Genomic DNA, 23,484 nt, shown 5'->3' with positions numbered 1-23,484 from the left:
TGTTTTGGGGGCTCCCTGTGTGCCACATTGCCGAAGCAACGCCCCCTACTTTCCAGCCCCACCACTATGCTTCCCTGTCTATTTACCTGTGGCAGAGGCAGGCAGGTGGCCTTCTCAGCGCACCGGCTTCTTTCCGGCCAGTGTGCCGGCCTCCCCATTCCCCATCCAGTGTGCCAGCTTCTCTCATGCCTGTGCACGAGCCTCCCCATTGAGTAGAGGGAGCATGACATCATGTCACACTCTCCTTACTCAATGAGATATCCTGCACACAGGTGCTAGAGAAGCCAGTGCGGCGGCCAGGGAATGAGGAGGCCAGCGTGCCGGCCAGGGAAGCTGGCAAAGCCCGTCCACTGCCACCACTACCACCATCAACAAGGCAGGGCCCTTGTGGCGCCTTGACTCTTTGGACCCAGGGACATTTGCACCCCCTTGTCAAATGGACTCTATGCCCATGACTTATTGTGGTGTCAGATGCATAAGTCAGGATAGAACAATACAATACTAGAACCAGGGGTCATCCCATGAAACTGACTGCCAAGAAATTTAGGAACCAAATTAGGAAGTACCTTTTCACAAAGCACATAATTAATATGGAATTCTTAGCCATGGAATGTGGTAATGGCCACCAGCTTGGATGGCTTTAAAAGGGGCTTAGCCAGATTAATAGACCACTAATTTTGATGGCAATACACTGCCTCCAGGGAATGCCAGTTGCAGGAGAACAACAGCAGGAGAGAGGTCATGCCTTCATATCCTGGTTGTGGGCTTCCCAGAAGCATCTGGTGGGCCACTATGGGAAACATGATGCTGAACAAAATAGGCCTGGAACACAATGATCTAGTAAGGTTATTCTTATGCTCTAATGAATGACAGAAGATGCAATATGGGGCTGCCAATGAAAACAGAAATCCCAGGTAAGTTTCCCCTTCTTTTTTCCGTAACACTGAGTCAGACTTAGCCATGTTGTTTCCTGACAGGGATGGGGAGACAACATGGGTAAGTTTACCTAAACATTATGAGGCAAGTGCTGAGAACTCAATGAAGGGCTACAGTTCATGGCAGCCCTGCAAGTTGTGTAGTTTTGCTCTAAGGCACCTGGCTGCTGTCTCAATCATGCAGATGAAAATTTAAAATTATAGCTGGGATAAAACAGACCCTCCCAATTACAAACATGCCCCCTTCTCACATTCACAGGCCATCATCTGTGACTTTAGTTTCATGGGAATTTTTAAAATTAATATTTAATACATTAGTTCAGGGGTTGAACTAGTACCCCAGTGGTACTTGAAGGGCTCTCAAGGGTATTCACAGCCCTCCTGTCTCCCCAGGCTGCAGCTGTGCTGTTTGTCCTCCATCTGAGAATTGCCAGCCTGAAGCCAACACATCCTCAGCAATGTGTCCATTCCAGAAGGGGAGGGAGGAGGATGAAGACCCTCCTCCCCTGCTCCTGATTGTCTGGCTAAGTGCTGAAGCTCAGTCTATCCCACCCCTCAGCCTGATTGACAAGCTTCAGAAAATTAGCACTGAGTACTCCTCCTACTGAAATCAGTAAGACAAATAAACTCGTCCCATTAATTTCAATAAGACTTCTTATGTGTAACTTAGGGTGGATTTGAGCCAGTGCCTGGAATAGCCTGTCTCCCTTTAACACTTAAATTTGTGTTTTTATGTACACACACACACACACACACACACACACACACACACTTACACTTAAATGTTACAATTATTACATGGGCTACTGAAGGCACTGTTTTAACTTAATCATCCAGATTAAGTTACTCATAAGCAGTCTTATTGAAAGCAATGGGACAAGTTTATTTATCCTATTAATTTCAGTGGGAGTAGTAATGAATAACTTAGTCAGGATGTAAGCCAATGTCTGGAGTAGCCTGTCTCATAACTGTAACATCTAAATCTCTCTCTCTCTCTCTCTCTCTCTCTCTCTCTCTCTCTCTCTGACCTGAGCTGAAGATGTGTGACAGAAGGGGATACACTTGTTTTAAAATGTGTACCTCCTGCCTGCATTTGTTTAGTGTATGCGTTCTGCTGATGGGTTACATACCCCATTGAGCTCCTAAAATACCTACCTATGTCTCTTCCAGACAGTAGAACCTTGTATTTTCTACAGTCCTGCGGCATATTCTGTACCAGCCTCTGACATCAGCAGTTTAGATTATTCATCACCCAGTGTACATTCAATTGCTCATATATATTTCATTGCTAATCTGATAGCCATCAGTTGTCTTTTCTCACATTCCTCTTAACTAATACTCGGGGGGGGGGGGCTGCATGGCAAAATGTAAATAGATTAAAAAGAAGAATCCAAATTTACCTAACCTGAAATTGCTAATGCTAACTCCAGGAAAGATTTGTATTCGGGAATTTTGAAACTCTGCAATATTTACTTCCCCTGCCCCATCCTGGCTTTCAGATAAGATTCCAAGCATTGCTCAGAGGACTGGGTATAATTTATTATAGTCAGGCAAAAGAGAGACTTAAATCCCTTTGGACTGCAAGGCCACTGTGTAGACCTTCAGGGTTCAAAGGGAGTGACTAAGTTATCACTGATGAATCATTAGTATTAGTAATTCCCAATGCATTTGAGAGGAGCCTACCAGTATCCTGGACTGGGAGATGCTCAAATACAAATTATTGAATAGTCATTATGTATATTTTTATTGTAAAGACCACTAGAGTAATAGCAAAACACATTCAATGAATTATTTCCTGTTTCTAAGGGCAGTGGTTGAGTGGGGGAGGGGGAACCAAGGTCTTGTTTCCTGATGACTACAAACTTCACTTGACAAAACATCCAGTGCCAAATGTGGTTTCCATTTGCTGTTTGGGAATTTATTTGTCTATGCCAAAGTTCAGGTGTGCCAGCTCTTTATAATAAGCTGTTTGGATGAAAGCTTGCCTAGCTCAAAGGATTTTGATGTATTTTATTGCTGCCTTTTAAGATTATTGTTCAGAAATACCAAGTCTAATTTTGAAATCAATTAGCCATGCAGCCTGATGAGGTGTTGGCCCAGCTCAGGTTCACACCCGCTGTCTGCAGATTATTGTTAAGTTGAGTCAGGTCCCAAGTGTGGCTCTGTTTGCAGGCATCTGGTGGACACATGTCTGATGTCCTCCCACAATGTTGCTGATGGTTTAAATAGCTAACCCTAATGAAGAAAGCCTAGCAAGCTTGCTGCTGTTTGCCAGCCAAACATACCTTTTACAATTCACTTTAACTTTTCCATGGCTAGGGAATACTGCAGGAGTTAAAGGCTGAAACAGATGTGAGGAAGATGGGATCTAATTGCCCTCTATCAGCAGATCAAAGGAAATGGTCTATGATTTCTGTATCTTCCTGATGGCAATGAAGTTAGTATGATATCATTCCCAGAAGTGCTGCCTCCTGGAGGGAATGACATTCCTTGACATTAGCAAATCCTATTGCACAAGGTGAAAATTCCATTTTCCTGGGGCAATATTTCTGGGATTAATGCCAAAACCATGGAGGATCCCATGCTGTTCAAAGGAAGTGGTGAATTGTAAAACCATCCACACTGCTGACCAGCTTCCATTCACTTGGAGGTTATGTTAACTGTTCCTTTATTTCTTCAGTACTACAGGATTCAAAGCTACAGTATTTCCAAATATCTCATGTTATGAAAACAAATAAATATAAAGCTTAATTTTAAAAAGGGTATTTACTACAGACACTTTTTGAATGAATAAATATTTGCCAATTTCCCTCAAAACATTATATAGTGGGATGAAACAGAGATATTTGTAACTTAAATTTGAAGGGAGGCAGATGTCCAGTTCTGTGCTGCAAGTAGGGCAGCATATGCTGAGACTGATGACTATGTAGGAAATACCCAATCTCGGCATATTGTTGCAGAGACCAGAAGTTGGGCTCCCACATGCTCCCGAGGCTGTGGCCATTTGCAACAACCGATTATGGACTTGTGGATATTTTTATTTGTATGCTGATTTTAAGTTATGTTAGACATTTATACTGTTGGGGGTTTTCCCCCCTGGTAATGTACCAAATTAAAGATACTACTACTGCAGCAATCTCAGGTGACGCGTTTCATGTGAAGAGGATCAAAGAACACAACGATAATCTTGTGCCTCCCAAAACATTTCAATGGGCTTAAGCAGGAGAAATATATGGTCATAGACTAAATGGAGCCCCTTATCTATCTATCTATCTATCTATCTATCTATCTACTATCATATTTATATATCCCCTTATATGTGTATCTCTATGAAGTATACACAGTTTAAAGCAACAAATATACAGTAAAACAAAGTAAAAACATTTGAAACAATTTAATGGTTTTTATCCCATGAAATTTAGTTTTTTATTCTGTTAAATTGTTTAAAATTTACTGTTTAAAAAGAACAGTTTAAAATTAATTTCAGCAGGTGTGGCTTGAGGGTCTTCCTAAAATCAAACAGAGATGGAGGTGCTCTTATTTTTACATGGAGCACATCAAGCTGAAGGTTGATGTGGGGGCCTATAAATTGCCTACCTGAATAATCCCATGTGATCCTTCCACTGTAAAAAAATGGGCTAAATATTGATTTGCTTAGTAACTGTGCAGACCTCAAGCCTATTAAGCCCTATTCCTATATGCAGTCCAGCATCAAGTAAAGAGAGCTTCTGAGCGAGGTTGAAGGCTAACAACAAAGAACCCCTAAGGCTGCTGAGATGAATACAAATACGACAAATATTTATATACCGCTTTTCAACTAAAGTTCCCAAAGTGTTTTACATACAGAAATTCATTCATTCATTCATTCATTGGCTGCCTGTCTGCAAAGGGCTCACAGTCTTAAAAAGAAATATAAGAAAGACACCAGCAACAGCCGCTGGAGGAATGCTGTGCTGGGATTGGATAGGGCCTGTTGCTCTCCCCCTGCTCAATAAAGAGAATCACCACTTTAAAAAGGTGCCTCTTGGCTCAGTTAGCAGGGGTTTAATTGTATGTCATTAAAACATTTATATGCCACCTGTCAATAAAAGGTTTCCAAGACTGCTTATAATTAAAAAGGTTACCATTACACACAAAAAACTGCAAAATAACCACAACTAGTATCTAAAAACTAAAACTTAACAAGCCTGTGAGAATAAAGAAGTCACCATCTAGCACTGAAAAGGTAACAAAATAGATAACACTATTATACATGGTGTCAAGAAGAACATTCCCCGTCTGTCCTATGTCTTCTGCCAATCAATTTAAGTGGATGATTTCAAGTCCTAATATTGTGAAGGGGGGCGGGGGGGAACTGCAGCTTCTATTATAGGCTGAGAGAAAGATAATGGAAGGTTGGAGAGCATAATTATTCACTAGGGCAAGAATCATCCATTCCAGGCATTAACCACTAAGCTATTTTAGCTGATCTCTGGCACCCCAAACAAATTTTGGGTTGGTAACATATTTGTCCACAATTTCAGTCATAAGGGGGAAAATATGTTTTTAAATAGAAAAAAAGAGAAAATCCACACTTCAAATGCAATATCTCTGTTTGGGATTTTGTATATAGTGTACACTTATGCATGTGCATAAATTTGGTGCCACTTAGCTGGCACAATGAGGCAAGCAGGAGAAGTGTATTGTTTTTTATTCCTGGTTTTTCCTGAATGCTGTTTGCATTATTGTGGGAGTGTTTGGAATATTTGAAATTGTTCATGCTCTTGGACACTTTGATCTCCCATAGAAGAAAAGTAGGATTTCACACACACACACACAGGCTATTCTCATGACTGCAGGAAAGTGGGCTAAGGGAGCTCAGCCCGCTTTCCGGCAGTTGTGAGAAACTCCGGGAGCTGTGAGGTTCCCGGTGGTTAGCCTGCTTAAGTTCCCCCTGCCCTTAAATGAGGTTAGTGGAGTGAGAGCTCTACTAACCTAAGTTTGGCAATTGTGAGTTGCCACAGTATGGTTCCTCACCATGGCAACTCATGAGGAGACCCCCGCCAAGAGGCTAAAACAAGCCTCCCGACCTCACGGGCATCCTGGGACTTTCGGGGGCTGGGCGGCCCCCGATCCCTACAGGCCCTAGCAGTTCCTTAATGGAGCCAGTAATTGTGTGAGTGGCTGATCCGGCCACCTAGGGCTCTGCTGGTGCTCATGTGCGGGGAGAGTGGGCTTGGCCCACTCTCCTCACCTAACTCCATCCGGCTCTCCACACTGCTTGTCTGGAGCGCCTCATTGTGCAGAAAGGGCTTGTGCAACAAGGAGGCGGTTCCCACAATCAGTAGGAACTGCCTTGGCAGGGTTAGTGGGGAGAGCGGGCTTAGCAGACAACCCAGCAGTCTGCTCCGGGCAACTGAACCGGCTGCCCACATGACTGCCAGCTCCATTATGGAGCTGTCAGGGGGATCGGGGGCTGCAAGGCCCCCGGAAGCTCCAGCATGGCCTGCGCAAGCACGCAAGGCATGCTGGAGACACCCTCAAGCCAGGAAGCTGCTTTTAATCCTCTAGGTCGGGGGTCTACTCATGAGTTGCCATGGCACAGAGCCGCACCATGCTGCAGCAACTCACGATCGTAGAGCCCGGGTTAGTGGAGTGCTCGCTCCTCTAACCTGGGCTTAGGGGAGGGTTATTTAAGCGGGTGACCCGCTTAAGAACCACCGGGCTCGCAGCCGAGCCAGGTGATTCTCATTATGGGAGAAAATCGGGCTAGCCTCTGCTAGCCCGATTTTCTCCCACCATGTGAATAGCCTCAAGGTTTCACAGCATGAGGTACACCAAAGTTTGCACAAATGCATTCTGGTGCATCAGTGCAATACTAGCCTGTAACTCAAGCTCCCAGCTTGCTTATACAACATCCTTGCACTAGTTCAACATGTTTGCACTAGTACAACATTAGTCTGGATGTGAGCCATCATTTTTAACTCCCTTGAGCTGCTAAAACTGGTGATACAAAAAATTCACAAGAAATGCATGTTTATAAGAACACATAAAAAGAATCTTGCTGGATCAAGTCTATCAAGTAATGCATTATACAGATCACTCTTGTAAGCTCTCAAAGGGTAAAATTATTTCACTGTAACACTAGTTCAGTGGTAGAGTACATGCTTTGCATACAGAAAGGTAGGCAGGGAAAACCCTTGCTCAAACCCTGAAGTGTCAGTCAGTGTAGACAATGCTGATTTAGATAGACCAGGCCTGCTCAGCTTTGACCCCCCCAACTGTTTTTGGACTACAATCCCCATAATCCCCAGCTACAATGGCCCATAGCCAGGGATTGCAGGCCAACATCTGCAGGAGGGCCAAAGTTGAGCAGCCCTGAGATAAACCTGGGCCTATTATATTATACTGGTCTGACTCAGTATAAGGCGGCTTCATATGTTCATGCATAAGTTCAAATCCATCATTTCTACAGCACTTTTGCAAAGTGCAAATTGGTTTTATGGTTCCTACTTTGAATATTAGGAATGTCAATATAGTTTTCTTCTGAACATCACTCAGCACTGACAATCTCAGATGCAATCCATTGGGTGTGATTTATGTGGCACCTGAACAATGATTAAGAATGAAGTGCCAATCTTTATGGAGAATACACTGACCAAAATCCAGCACAGAGTTAGGCAAGCTGTAAATTGAAATAAGATGTAAATATATCTGATTATGCACTGGATTTTAGCTGTTGACTTCTGATGCTTTGCTACTTTGCAATGTTATTTAAATTGCAGCTTTTTTGTCCCTATCAATAATACAGACATCTCTAAATATCTAAGCTAAACATATATTATGTCAATAAACTATAATTCATGGTACTGATTTGCCATGATATGAAAGCTCATGCGTTATGGTTCAGAAAGCACTAATTGCATTGTTAACTCCCATTTATCAGTACAGTACTGGCTAATTTACCTGACTGACTGATTTATAAATTGATAATTTACATTGGGTTCAACATCCTAATTTAATAATGGGATCACATATGGATGGTTTAAAAATGTCCCTTGATCATTGGTTAAGACTATAAGCATGCCCTTATTAAGACAGACTATCTCCTTTTACTTTAAAAGGAAGGACAAAACAAATTATATCTCTCATTCATTCCATCTGACAGAAAGGCCATGTTTGCATATAACCCCCTCCTCCATTAATATTGAGCACTTGGCTAGCCACATCATTCATCCTCTTGCTAACCGCTATGATGTCATAATCTTTTGCAGCAGTAAGCACTTGTTTCGGTCTGCAGACATTTGGGAATCACCATAGGGAGCCAGACTACTGGAGTGAAATCAACTAATAAATCTACCAGGTAGGTTTGGAACAGAAGTTGAGAAGGAAAACAAACAGGGATTTTACTGGATATTTCACACTGAGTGGGCCCCTCAGTACAGGAGATTCTGCTGTCGACTGAGGTTTCTAATTAGTAAGCATGAAAAATACTAATGATGTAAGTGCATTAGTTCCTTTCATGGCATAATCCTAAAACATCAGCACTGGGTGCTTAGGATTGGCACCCAAGAAGCTTGGAGCTAAAGTGTAAGGGCCTCTAGGTTAAGACGTCAGACAAAACTTACTTAGAATTTGTATGTTCAATGGGGGGGAAAATCCTCGGTAATGTTGCTTTTGTTGCATTCTTTGAAGCATTTCTGACTTGCCTGAGATCTTGCCTCTAGGTATGACTTCAGCTTCTGTATTTCTGCCTCCTGCGGGTTCCAGATTTACATAGAGTTCCTGTCTAGATCTGCCTCTAGTTCCTGCCTTCCTTCAGCTGTTAGGGGTGTGTGAGGCCCATCGTTCAGCCGGCTCAATTCAAATCCAGACCGGATTTGAACCAACCTGGCCTGGCTCAGATTTGGGCTCAGCCAAACCAGGCTCAGCCAAACCAGGCTCAGCCAATGAATCGGGACAAACCAGTCTGCAGTCTGGCTCGGGTATACTTGCAAAGGGGGCATCCCTAATCCTAATGGTAAAGGCAGTAGGTGGAGGGGGAAGAGAAAATATAGCAGCTTCCGTCGGCCTCTGTACCTTTAGAGGAGGCTGCGGCAGAAGCAACAGAGAAGCAGTGAAGAAGCTCCTCCAAGCTCCCACCTGCCTCCCAAATGACAGCCCAAGATGCCTGCAGCCCAGTTCGGGCCTCTGTGCATGGATGGAGGCCATTTTTGTGACCTCCATGCATGCACAGAGAACATTTGCATCACTTTGGCTTCTGTGCATGAGTGGAGGTCGTGAAAATGGCAGTGCCTGTGCAGAGGCCTGAACCGAGCCACACTGACCCGGGCTATCACTTGAGAGGCTGGTGGGGGGCTTGGAGGAGCCCCCACTGCCACCCCTGCCAGCTCTGCCTCTTCTTCACCACTTCTCTGCTGCCTCTGCCATCTCTGCCGTGGCCTCCTCTAAAGGTACAGAAGCCAACTGAGGCTGCTTTCTTTTGCTACCCTCCTCCCACCAATTCACTGCCTTTACCAGATTAGGGATACCACCTTTACTTGTAAAGGAAAATCATCAACGATTCCCCTCTACAAGTATACCTGAGCTAGTCTGTGAGCTGGTTCTTCAAACCGGGGGCCAGTCCAGTTCAAATTTTGACTACATGAACCGGGCTGGCACAATGTCAAGCCTGGCTTGTAGTAATTTGGCTCTCATATCCCAATCAGCCTTTTTGGATATGATCTTGAAAAGCCTTTCTCTCTCTCTCTAGCCCTGCCTATACCTTCCCCTTCCATGAAAACATGCTTAATGCAGTTTGATAGAAAAATGACAGAATGTAGAACAGCAATCAATAGGTAACAAAATACAATTTTAAGAAATAATTTAGGACCAGAAACGAATCCCACAGTCCACATTCAATGAACTTGAAGACTTTCCTAATAAAACAAGTCTAGTCTGGAAAACCAACAGTGAGATGGATATACAGGTGAAACTCGGAAAATTAGAATATTGTGCAAAAGTCCATTAATTTCAGTAATGCAAATTAAAAGGTGAAACTGATATATGAGATAGACGCATTACATGCAAAGAGAGATAAGTCAAGCCATAATTTGTTATAATTGTGATGATCATGGCGTACAGCTCATGAAAACCCCAAATCCACAATCCCAGAAAATTAGAATATTACATGGAACCAAGAAGACAAGGATTGTAGAATAGAACAATATTGGACCTCTGAAAAGTATACAGTGTACTGTGCTTGATTGGCCAGCAAACTCGCCTGACCTGTCCCCATAGAGAATCTATGGGGCATTGCCAAGAGAAGGATGAGAGACATGAGACCAAACAATGCAGAAGAGCTGAAGGCCACTAATGAAGCATCCTGGTCTTCCATAACACCTCAGCAGTGCCACAGGCTGATAGCATCCATGCCACGCCGCATTGAGGCAGTAATTGCTGCAAAAGGGGCCCAAACCAAGTACTGAATACATATGCATGCTTATACTTTTCAGAGGTCCAATATTGTTCTATTCTACAATCCTTGTCTTCTTGGTTCCATGTAATATTCTAATTTTCTCGGATTGTGGATTTGGGGTTTTCATGAGCTGTACGCCATGATCATCACAATTATAACAAATTAAGGCTTGACTTATCTCGCTTTGCATGTAATGCGTCTGTCTCATATATCAGTTTCACCTTTTAATTTGCCTTACTGAAATTAATGGACTTTTGCACGATATTCTAATTTTCCGAGTTTCACCTGTATGAACTTGTCCAATTTTCATAAGGCTGTGTATGTGTAACTGTGACCATTTATGTTCTTAATCTAAAAATTACTTCAATTCTTCCTAGTCAAAATATGGGTGGGACTATATGCTGCACATTGTTATTTAAAAAAAGAAGGGAAAGAAAGAATAATTAAAACAAGGAAGATATTTAAAATGGAGCTGAATATGAAACATATCATATACAAGGGAGAGCTGAAGAGCATTTTGTGATATTCTTGGGAAAAAGAGTTTGGACAATAAAATTAATACTTAGCAAAGATTATAAAAGGAACTTTCTTTTATATGAAAGGTTGGCAATGATAAACAAAGGGCAAAGGTCTTATGAGTAATCTTCCAAAAATGTGTAGTCAAAATAGACAGTCAAGAGTGAGTGAGTGTTTTTGGACAGAATCCAGATTATTCTAGAAATCTCATGCTCAATAGGCTCATTTCTTCTCATGAGAAGAGGCATATTTGCCTCAACGTCTGCTATTCTATGGTTAGTTTAACAAATTAATTGTGTTGTCATTATTATGGTTTATTTGAAATTATCCCATATTAGTTTTAATAGAGGCCAAATAACTGGGGTACAGCTATTACATCATGCTCACGGAACATGGAGAGTCACAGTTGAGGACAGAATACTAGACTAGATCTAATTTTGCTGATCCAGCAAGGCAACTCTGATGTTATTGTGCAAGACTAGTGCAGAACTGAGCAAAACCTAACATGAGGTCATTCACATAATAAAGCACTGTGTTCTACCTAGGTTTGGGAGCTGCATGTGCTCCCAGCTACCCAGGTTTCCCTCCTACCTTATTTCCACACAACCAAAAACTGGGAGCACACATAGCTCCCAAACCCAGGTAGAATACAGTTTTTGATTGTTTGAATGACCTCAACTAATAGTATCCAAAGAATTACCTCCAAGACAGGTCCAACAAAGCACCATTCTAATGCCAATTTCATGCATCTGAATTGCAATCAGCAGAGAAGCTCAGCTATACTCACTTTAGTAAACTTCACCCATGCCACACTATTTGGGTCAGGTTTACTCAATCTGATTTTGAAGAATCAGACACATCTTTAAAAATAGCATTTCGGGGAAAGGGCTAAGCTAAAACCTTTCCCTTTAGACCAAGGATTCTCAATGTTGGGTGCCCAGATGTTATTGGACTTCAACTCCCATAATCCCCAACCCCAGTGGCCTTTGGTTGGGGATTATGGGAGTTCAAGTCCAATAACATCTGGAAACCCACCATTGAGAATTCCTACTTTAGACTGCTTTTCCCCCCTATGGAAGGGACTTCCTTTCTTTTTAAATATAGAAAGAGAATCCCTCTTCTATACTATTACAGTGGTCCCTCGACTTACAATGTTAATGCGTTCCAAACGCTTGTTCGGAGGTCGAAATTTTCGTAAGTCGAAGGGCGCATCCACGGAGGTCTGAAAACATTCGTAAGTCGAGGAAGCCGCATCTAAAAATTCGTAGGTCGAGTAAGCCGCATCTAAAACAGCAACGACTTCCGGTCTTTTTTGTCATTCGTACCTCGAAAACATCGTAAGTCGAGTAGTTCATAGGTCGAGGGACCACTGTACTCAATTCTATTACTCAATTTATTTTTGAGTAAAACAGATCCAGGCGGGCTAAATTATTTGTTCCTCTGGATGTAGATCATTGCTGAAAACACTGGGGAGTGGGCGGTTGGGTCCTTGCGCTTTCAGTTGTGCACTGAAACACATTTCTATCACAAAAGACAACTAATTTTCTTTTTTAGATAGTAGCATTGGTTGCTGCATGAATTCGTATGAGTTTTGACAGTTGCACAACTTTACATCATATTTTTAATATGTAGCTCAGGTTATTCTTTTATGTGTAGATCACCTTGCAGCATGGATCTTTTTATGAGGAGTATAAACTCCCATTGACAATGTATTATATGCTAATATCTAACAGCTATAAAGCAATATGACTATATAATGCATGGTTAATGGCCTGTCTATACAAGTTTGAGTTCCAGATATTATAAATTGTTTCACCTCCTTGAAATGTAAAATCCTCACTGAGCCATACTTCATACTAACAATAAATACAATGGTTATAAACATTTCCCAGAAAACAATGACACACTCTCCAAAAGAATGAGCCTATGAACTACAGCATGTCCTTACCAGACATTGCAGATTAACAGTTGAACTATTGTGTTCTAAGAGATGTCAGAATATTTACATCAGTGCAAATCCAAGATGCTCCTGGATGGTTCTAAGAAAGGAAAAAAAACAAATTGCTATCATGAGGGGAAATACCATGTAAGAAATGGGTGATTTTCAACTGAACTGTCTTACCATTGTTTTTTCAAAGTGTAAGTGATGACTTTCAGCAACTGATTCAGAGAAATATATCAAACAAGATTCTTCATTACAAAATTATATTCTTTTTAAATCAAAGCCATCTCTCTCTCTCCCCCCACCCCCCACACCAGCCATTTACTAACAACATCAGGGCTACAGTATGTAGTTTCTCTGAGCTCAGGTTTCTGGGGTCAAAATATACTATTCAATAAAACAGAATAAAATAGCAGGCCAAAATAGTTGTACTGTGAATGTCATTCACAAAAGTTGTACTTGAAGTCTGTTTAAGCAGCTGTGATTCAATTACAAATAAATACCATGTTAAGTGGCACTATTGCTTTGCAAACACTCGTCTAAAATGGGAATGGTGCCATTATGCATTTTAAAAAAAAATGTTTCGGCCAATATGGATGATATGGAGTCCAGCATGCGTGATAAGGAAGGGGTCATGCCAAGAGTGCATCCATCCTGTCGGTGGCAGAAGGGTAGGACACACTCCTATGTGCATCTTTTATTGTGTGGGGCATGGTGGTTCATCTGCATGGACACTCTGCATGCACTCCAAATACCTAGAATTTGTGTATATTATTGAACAGGCATGTTTACTGTTGCCACCACAAATGTTTTTGGAATTATTGCCACAACAAAATTGATGGATGTTTTAAGATTTCTTGGTAATCCCTCCATGAGGCTCAGGATAAAATGTCAGCTGCTACTAGAGACTTCCCTAATATATGTGCAATGCTGAAGGAAAATGACATCAGCCATTGGCAAAGTATTTGCATTCTAGAAAACGTGCATCATGTGGTTTGTTAATGGAACTGACTGTTGATGACTGTCGGAACACCCTTAAATGTGTTCAGGCTTGTGTAGGGGAATTATTAAGCTAGAGTGGAGCTGTCCCACATCAGAATACATTTATGCAAGATTCTGGCTCCAGGAAATGAGCTGACAGAGATTAAGTTGAGGTAGAGACCAAAGGAAGCACACTGATTCATGAAATCAGGGCCGGTTATAGCCCAAAATGTGCCCTGAGGCAAAATGCTGATTCCTCCTCCTTCCTGAGGAGGGGAATTCCTGTGGCTCCCAAAAGAATCCATCGTCTTTGTTGTATGTGCTAGCATAAGCACAATGGCGTGAAAAGGTCGAGAACAATCGGTATGTAAAGGGACTGAATGGATGTGCAAGGACTTAACTATCAGGTTGGAAGGATCAAGTAAACCAATCAGTATTTTTAATAAGTGCATCTCCTGAGTTCCTATGGAGCAGCGTTCACAGTGCCTTATCGGCTTTCCTGCTGAGGTGATTAGTTTAGCTGGTTTGAGGCAACCAAGGATGGGAGGAAACAGGATCAGTCTCTGGGCAGAGAGACCTTGGAGTTAACTCAGAGGCTAACTCAGGTCTCCTTAGACATTCCCAATAGAGTGAAATGCATGAGGCTTATCCCCTTTCAATTCACTTGATAGCTGGTGAACCTGGGGTTGATAGTCCCACTGCCTGCTAAGTGACCTGTCCCCATGTGCCAACAAACACTGAGTCCATGATCCCATGAGACTCTGAGCATGTTAAGAGTGGGAACTACAAGCCTATAGTCCCAGACATGAGCAGAGACTCTTCTGGGAGCCTGAACATCAGTGCTGGCAATGGGTTTCAACCTCAGGAAATTCAATAGGAGTTTGTGATCTGCCTTTAGGGTGCACAACTCAAATGCCCCAGTGGGCCGGAACAAACCATTATTTGTTGTGCAGGTCTAGGTGAAATTCAGATTATAGAAGTCGGCACTAAGGCATTCACATGGCTGCTTTTGCATGAGTATGGCTCTGAGCAGATAGACTGTGTTTGTTGTCACTGTTTTATGTAAATTTACTAATATCGTGCTAGAACAGGTGATGCAGTAATAAGTCTTTTTATTGTACTAAAAGTGTTTTGATGTGTGCTCTCCTGTATCCACATTTTACATTAGTTATGCAGTTCACTTAAAGGTGTACTGGATGAGCTATATTTGGTATGATTTCCCCAGATCTGTCAACCCCAAGGACCAGTCAGAATATTCTGGACAAGGCCGTCCATAGCAGGGTGGGCAGGGCCTGGGCAAGAACAGTGTGGAGATGTTGGGGCCCCCTCCTCTACACAGGTCCTGTGCTGGGCTCAGGCACTTGCACCAATTTACCACCCCTAAGGACTAGAGGTGGGTACAAAACTAGTTTGCCTGGTTCAGTTAATTCGAGCCAGTCTGGGGGTTCTAAACTTTTTTTAAAAAAATAAAAAATTATTCACTGCTACAGGTCCGGCAGCCTGGGGGCAGGGGTACTAGCATGGCCATGGGGGGGGGTCATCTCAGTCTCCCTCTCTCCCCACCAGCCTCCCCTAAGTCCTGCAAGGGTCATTTTGGCCCATTTTTTGGCTGAGCTGGCCCTTTTCCCTGGTGGTGGCAGCCATTTTGGCAGCCGCTCCATGGCCATTTGCGTGGAGGCACAGGCAGTGATCATATGCTAAGCAGCAACTGGGTTGGTGGGCTTTTCCTCCTACCTTGTTAAAGACCTGGATACAGCTGCTGTGTCAGAGGGAGCCCTCCAATCCAGTTGCTGCTTAGTACAGAATCACTGCCAGCACATCCAACTTTGTTTGTAACTCACAGACTATTAGGAAATGGGAGAATGCACAGCTCCCGAATTAGGGTAGGAGTTTTATCCTACCCTATTAATATGTGAATGAGCCTGGTATGTTGCTACCTGTCCCAAGCAATATCATATCCCACCCACCCCCGCAACTCTCCATCCTGGGATGGACAGTATCTTTGTTTAGAATTGTAGTTCCTCCTGCTCCTTAGTGTGCTGTCAAGTTGATTTCGACTCTTGGCGCCCACAGAGCCCTGTGGTTGTCTTTGGTAGAATACAGGAGGGGTTTGCCATTGCCTCCTCCTGCACAGTGCAAGATGATGCCTTTCAGCACCTTCCTATATCACACTAGAACTGGGATTCACCCAATAAAATTGATTGGCATTGGTTTCAGGACAATCAAAAGGAATTGCTTCTTTATACAATGTATAATTAAACACATGGAATCTGGTAGCACAAGATTTGTGATGCCAAATGACTTTTTAAAAGAGTTAGCTAAGTTCATGGTGGACAGATTGATCAACAGCTATTACGCATTATAACTAAATAAATCTTCTGGGTTCAGAAGCTGTAAGACTGCTGAAGGCAAACAGTGGGGGGAAATGTAGGCCCCTTGCCCTCTTTCTTGGCTTCCTCAAAACTTCCGACTGGCCACTGCTGGAGACAGGATGCTGATTAGATAGACCCTTTATGGGGGAAAAACTGGGTGGGGGGGGCAGGGCACCACTAGAAAAACACAAAAAAGAGAGGACACCCTCAGGTGCTCACAGAATACTTCACTGAGCCCAATATGTTTTGATAAATATCCTTTTTCAATGGCACTTTCCAGGAAACCAAGAAACTTCATGGTCCAATAACAGCACAGAGTTGCAATGGAAGGTGTCTTTATTTTAGTCTCAATTTAATTAGTTTTATACGTCCTTGAAAAAGGATAATATTTATCTGAAATGCATTTGTGATCCGCCAATGGGTCTGTGTGTGTTTTAGGTAGATCCTTAGTCTGATCCAGAAGAGCTCTTTTTATTTCTTATGCTCTCAGCAATTTGACACATGTTCTGCAGTCCATGTAGACTAGCTCTGAGTTAGTAAAGTCATTGGTGGGAGGCCCTTATGACCTCAGAGCCAAAGGCATGAATCATTCTCCTTGATGGCTCTCATCAGTTCCCAGCTAGTCACAGCACAGACAGTTCTCTGCTCTGGACACTGCCGTGTTTCAGGCAGTGGGGTTGAGGGTCATAGTGGAGATAGGTGTGTGGGAAAGACTGAAAGTAGAAACAAAACAAAGTCATAGGCCCTCACTGGGCACTTCTGGAGGCATGTGACTATTTTCTAATTAAAACTGTTTTAATATTACGTATTGAATATATGCTGTGCTTAATGCAAACACTTCAGTGGAATGTGTATTGCACCCATATAAACAACAAATTAAAGTGCTTAGCTTGCAAGTAGGCCAGTATTATTTAAGTTCATTAAACTATCCCTGGAGATTCAGTCCTTAAATCACTTATTCTTCTTTAAGGCAACTGTACATAAAACGCGTCAACGTTGTGGTTTCAGTGAAATCTCTTATAGTCAGTCTTCTTAAGAAAAAAATCTTGGGAAAGGAAGGACTCTGACGACTGAAATCCATCTTATACTGTCATAATACTTTGCTACCACTGCTGAATTTTGTTTGGAATAATATGGCCTTAATGCCCCCATCCCCTGCCGAATTGCTCAGACTGGTAGTAGATTAGAGGAGAGAGAGGTGCCAGTATTATCTGTGTTAGTGCTCCAGAGGTCACACTACACTAACAAGACTGCCCTCCATCAGGAATGACAGAATCCAGCTGTTGGGTTTTTGCTGGGACCTGCCTGTGAATAGAGAGATCCACATATTAGAGAAGATGTGTCTGAAACACACAGGAATTTTTGCTAATTATTTTTCTGGCTGTTTCTTCTTATTGTTGTTTTTTGCAATAATAAGGTCAGTTCTTGTGAAATCATTTACCTCTTTAACCTTGTAAGCTTTTAAATACCATGTTCCTTACATTTTATAGATTCTTTACATTTTAAGGTACAAAACACTAAAATGGCTCTTACCATGGAATCTGAAGCTTAGCATTTGACAATGAAATTGTTTTCATAGATTATAATTTCTGAAATCATGTTTCAGAGGAGTGATTTACAATTTCACTTCCTTCTTAGTATTAAATCATCATACACATATTTTATCTTTCAGTTTTTAAAAATGACAGCCAAACACCATAACATTTATTGGATTATTTTAGATTACCCATTAACTTTTATTATTCCATAGTTTATTGTTTATAACCAATTAATACGTTTCTGCCTTCTCTTCCCAGTGTTAACTTGTTTTGCCACAGTTTTGTTGCATGTATCATGTTAACATGGCACCGCTTGGTTTACTTACATGTTTAAGTTTTGCAAACCATGTTAATCTGGCACTGTGCAGAAATCACATTAGCTGGCCAACAGAGGGCACTGAAGTTTTCAGATGACTGCACACCAAAAGCAAACAATTCTGTTGATGTAATAAACCTGGTTCCATGAATGATTTTCCAGTTGCAATTATGATTGGGTTAGAAATGGCTTACAATGTTCATTTATAATTGTTTAAATAACTAACTGACATCGAGACTGAATCACTTATGATTAGTCCCACGGAAGTTAATGAGGCAAGTTAGTCATGACTGGCATTCTATTAATTTCAGGGGACTACTGATGAGTAATTTAGTCTGGCTGTCAGCCAACGGTTTTAAAACTTGGTGAGGCTCTCCACACGAACAGTTCTCCCTGCAGATGAGCATGGAGCCCACCCTGGGTGGCTGGATTGGCCGCCCACACGAATACTTAAATCACTCCATCAGTAGGGGTGGTGGAGATTGGGGGCTGTCTGACCCCCAGAAGTCCAAGATGTCCTGTGCGAGTGTTGTAGTCTGGGGGGACTCCCAACACCAGGAGGCTTCCTGCAGCCGCCTGGTCGGGGATCTACTTGCGAGTTGCCATGGCATGGAGCCACTCCGTGGTGCCACACCGTCTCATGATCCTAAGAATGGGGTTGTTTAAGGGGAGGGCTACTTTGGCAGGCTAGCGCCATTGACCCACTGGGCTCACCCGCAAGCCTGGTGGTTCTCACAATGGGGGAAAACCAGGCTGGGCTCCCATAGCCCCATTTCTCCCCATCGTGATAATAGCCTTGGTATGTGCTTATTGGTCTAAGTGACTGCTTGGTGCAGTAATTTCACACAATGAGAAATATATAAGGGAACAGCATTAGGGACTTATAAAATTATACCTATTGGTGAGTTATGACTATTGGCACCTTTGGCCAGCTGCTGAGGGCCCAGAGCTCTCAGATGAGCCCACTGCTGATGCCTGAGACCATCTTTGTGCTTCTGGCCTTTGTGTAGTGGTGGCCAAGCAAATCAGTCAGGGTCTACTCAGATAGGATCACATTGGCCAAAGTTGCAGTCCAACAAGTTATGGGGACCTAAGTTTGAGAACCCCTGATTTCAAAGGTATAGATTCTATGTCTGGATGTCGGGATCACAATCCTCACTTCTGAGCCCGCCTTTCATCCATCCACTGGATGTCATGTTTTAGAGAAGTCTATACACATTTGAGTCCCCTCAATCATCATATCTGCTCCATAGTCGCATCACACACCTATTCTTGTGCCTCATGCTTACTTTCAGAGATACTCAAACAATGGATTAAAAACTTGCAAAAGCATAAAAGAATAAACTATATTTAAAATATTATTAATTGGCGTCTTCAATATACAGTAGTATGCATACAACATATTAAAAAGCTATACCCTGAAGGAAACTTGCTCAATATTCTGGCAAGATCAGATGAGAAGAAGGTAACTTTTGAAGTAATTTGTTCATATTTATTTTAAATAGTGCAAATATTTAAATATGAATATTTGCCCCACCCTAAGGCTCACTGTATAAATCTAGGAAGATGACAGAGGGATGATTATGACATCTCACATATGTAGAAAATAAAGTTGATTGTCAGACTTGCTCACTTCAGAATTCAGAACGGATTTGGGTCTTTCTCGCTTTATGAACAAAGAACTTCTCCAGTAGAATATTTGAATAAGTCAAACAACTTCATTCAGGAATCCCTGCACTGATCACTACCTTGAACAACCACATACCAGTTACATTGGTGTAGTCCCACTTCATCTGCATCTGTGATGGGCCAATCATCTCTTTAAAATACGTCTGCTCTTTAGAAAAAGGTCTATCGGTGATGAAACATTTATTGCATCTACTTAAAAAGCCTGTTTGAAGCTATTCTTCAAATATGCATCCATCTTAAGAGACCAGTTTCTTTTGCACTTTGGTTGTATTTTTTTTACTTACTGTCTCACATCGAAAATAGCTAGAAGAAAAAGAAAGAATTTGTCTACTTATATTTGGTAGTTACAACATTATAGAGAACAGTCAGACCTTTGTAGGCTAAATAACCTAAGAGCAGTTCTTATCAGAGCTTGGCATTCAAGACCCAGAAGGACACTTCTGATACATAGCCATCATGTGATGGCATTAGAGCAACTATCTTGTGCCCCACCCACATAGGAAGGGGCTTCTGAATGCAATTTGCTGAGGGCCCTCTGAAACCTGGAGCTAACCCTGATCTCTATAGTGCTGGTCCTCATTACCTCTTTGTCTGTTTAGGGCTACTTATTATTTTTCAGTCTGGATTTCATCTTCCCCATGATGAAGTAGTTGTACAAGGACTCTCTAAGGCACTTCACACGATCAAAGTGAAGTGCCTCCAGGTGGTTTGCGGGGAGAGCGGGCTTAGCACATGAGCAGGGAGCTGTCCCTGGGTGGCCGGATCAGCCACCCACATGATTACCAGCTCCATCACGGAGCCAGTAGGGGCAGCAGAGATCAGGGGCCGTCTGGCCGCCAGAAGTCCCAGGATGCCGTGAGCAAGTGCACGGGGCATTCTGGGGGGACCCCCAATGTGGGAGGTTTGCTGCAGCCTCCTGGTCAGGGATCTACTCATGAGTCGCCATGGCACGAGTAGACTCCCCCCCCCCGCCAAGAGCCATGTGGCTCCTGTTGCTGAACATGACCTCTGAAAACCGGGCTGGGCTCCCCTAGCACAGTTTTTGTAGGTCGTTAGAATAACCTCATCATGTATTTATCTCATAGGTATCACAAATTCTGCTTTATCACAAACTATGCTTTATAATTTTTGTTTTAATTATTAATTGATTTTAATGGTGTTTTAATGTAAACCGCCCTGAGCCTTTTGGAAGGGCGGTATAAAAGTTTTAATAACAAATAATAAATAAATAAATAATGCAACTTGAGAAACAATGTGGAGGAGGGAATAAAGAACACCATCATGGAGAAAATGATAGTGAAAAATCAGCACATCTTCTAGCAGTACAAGGGCAGAAGAAGGTATCTACTCTTGCAGAGTGGGTGGAGAATAGCTGGATTGAAAGCTTCTTCTAGAGCCCCGTGCAGGTAGAAGAAGAGGGTTAAGGAATTTTTGCTTCTGTCCTCTCCATCAAAACCCCTTTTTGCTGGTAGGAATTTGTCCCTCAGGGTTACCACACTGGGCTCCAGGAGAAGCCTTCAATTCAGCTATTCTCCAGCTGCTTTGTGAGGGTGGAGCCCTTCTTCTGCTCTCTTAATGGGAAGATGTGAGCCACTGATTTCAGTGGGCGAAGCTGTATTGATTACACATTCTTTTGGATTCAATACATCACATACATTTTAGATATGAAGAAAATGGTAAAACTGATTTGAGTCTATTCCTCTGGCTACAACGGCTGCTGCTCTAAATGGGCATAAATAAAGCACATGGAAACATTTCCTGTGGGGATAACTAAAACACATGGAAACAATAACAAATTGGTGTATAACATTATATGCTAAAATGTCTGGTAAATACACATTAAGGCCATTCACACACCTGGGGCAAGGAGGGCAGTGGGGGAGGCAGAGTCGAACCTACATCCCCCAGACTCATTGGTCTTCTGTGTGGTGCACGGATCACACACACACACAGGATCCACACTGCTCTGAGCAGCAGTGGAGGCTGGGAAAATGAAGCCTGCCCTCCAGATATCCCTAAATGCACCATGCTAGGAACACAGTGCATTGAGGGATCACGGTGCATTGAGGACAGACACTGAGGCTGTTCACACAAGCAGTCCTAACCAGGTAGGGCTGCTCAAGCCTGGGTAGGGCTGCTCATGAGAACAGCCTCAATGGCTGTTAGAAGGAGGATGCTATTACTTCAGTGGTATATTCACATTTTATAAAAAGGCCCTTCAGACAATCTTCTCCATGCTTTCAGGAACATGTGTATGGGCCAGTGGGAGAGTGCCTGCTAGCCCTGTCCCTTGACATCACTGTGCCTCCTGGCCTCACCTCCAAGGTCCACCCAATTGGCACAGCATCTGAAAGGGAAGCTTATGCATTTGCACCTGTAGGCTGTCCACCAGATCAGGAATCCTGCACAACTGGAGTTCCCAAAGTTGTGGAAAGCCTACACACATACACTTGTGCATATACAAGCCCCCCCCCCCCACCGCTCCTTAGATGTCCCACTCAATCTTTGGAGTGTGAGGCTATCAGTTGTAGTGTAAGGGGGCCACATGCTCACTTCCTTCGTCATGTGTCTGCTGTGTGTGTGTTGTCTGAAAGGGGCTAAAGTCATTCTGGAATCAGTCCCAAATGGTGGCCATTACTTTATGACTGATAAAGACAAAGGACATGGGATGATAATATTGTGTGCCATCATCAGTCACATCATCAAGTCACATTTGCTTGTGTGTTAGCATTTCGCAAGAAACAGCATAGTTTCCTAAAAATAAGAATCAGTTTTAAGCAGTTGAGGTTGTAGTACCTTTAAAGATTCAACAGTGAGTATGCTAGGGACAGGTGAACAGGAAGAGAGAAAGGCGGAAATCCATTTTCTATTGTTAGAAGGGGAAAGTTATGTAATTAAATCAGGCTATCATGAAAATTCATGCATTAACACAAACATAGACTGGATTAAAAACAGTGGGTGGGAGAGCACTGCTCTTGGTTACTCTGGAACAGCAACTTTAAAAGAGTCAAAAATATAATTGCAAATACCAGTGTGTCTATTCATTTGCTCTAAGAAACATTTTTGGAATGATATTTAAAGAGAAGAGATGCTTTACAGTGCATATTATGTCTGAATTTTTTTGAGCAATATTTTTAAAAGTTCTTTAAAAAAGGTGGCTAGTACATTATGTGTAAATGCTTATGAGACCATGGTTTGTGCCACATGGTTGTCAGACCTCTGTTCTGATAAAGAGAACTTCTGTTTGTTTAGACTGTGTAGTTCCTCCATTTAATTCACTCTGGCTCCAGTGTCACATTTTCAAACTGCTGTCAATGGACAATTCACATTTTCCTGAAAGACTTAAAACAGCAAACCTTGTGAACTGAAATTATCTCCTCTTAAAGGTAATTATGCTCCAACACTTGGGAAAGTGAGTAATGGGCTAGGCCATCCGATCCTTTAGCTCTATGCAATGACCTGTGTTGATATGAAATTGTTTCTTGTTTATGTGTTTTGTTTTGTTTTTAGTCTTGGCAGAACTTAAACAATCACACATCGCTGCAGTTATTTTGATAAATTTGTGAACTGGGAGCAATTGTTTAACTGAAGAGCAGCTCCTGTTAAAACATTTTATCTTTACATTTTTGAATGAAGCAAAATTCATACAATATTCAAGTTATTTTCTCTCTTAATTAATTACTTTAGCTTTAGCCTTTAAACAAGATTTTCAATTGCATTGAGGGCTGACGCATCAAACAACTGTGGAATCTTTCCAAA

At 42.3% G+C, this 23,484-nt stretch overlaps 1 long non-coding RNA gene across 3 annotated transcripts in view; it reads right to left on the bottom strand.

Moving 5' to 3' along the window:
- LOC128326373 (uncharacterized) overlaps positions 1-22,557 on the bottom strand; it is a 77,952-nt gene extending 55,395 nt beyond the window's left edge. Inside the window, exons 1-3 of one of the 3 annotated variants that reach the window (XR_008308008.1) lie at positions 22,522-22,557; positions 19,802-20,028; positions 12,836-12,926 (exon numbers count right to left, since the gene is read on the bottom strand). This is a non-coding gene — a long non-coding RNA (uncharacterized LOC128326373). Of the gene's footprint in view, positions 1-12,835; positions 15,348-19,801; positions 20,293-22,521 lie in introns of those variants that run through there. The other 2 variants (XR_008308007.1, XR_008308006.1) reach the window with 2 other exon arrangements.
- Between the last annotated feature and the right edge of the window lie 927 nt (positions 22,558-23,484).

The sequence above is a fragment of the Hemicordylus capensis genome, chromosome 5 (genome assembly GCF_027244095.1).
Source record: "Hemicordylus capensis ecotype Gifberg chromosome 5, rHemCap1.1.pri, whole genome shotgun sequence".
NCBI lineage: Eukaryota > Metazoa > Chordata > Lepidosauria > Squamata > Cordylidae > Hemicordylus > Hemicordylus capensis.
Note: the sequence above shows the minus strand (reverse complement) of the source record. Positions and strands in the feature narration are given on the sequence as shown.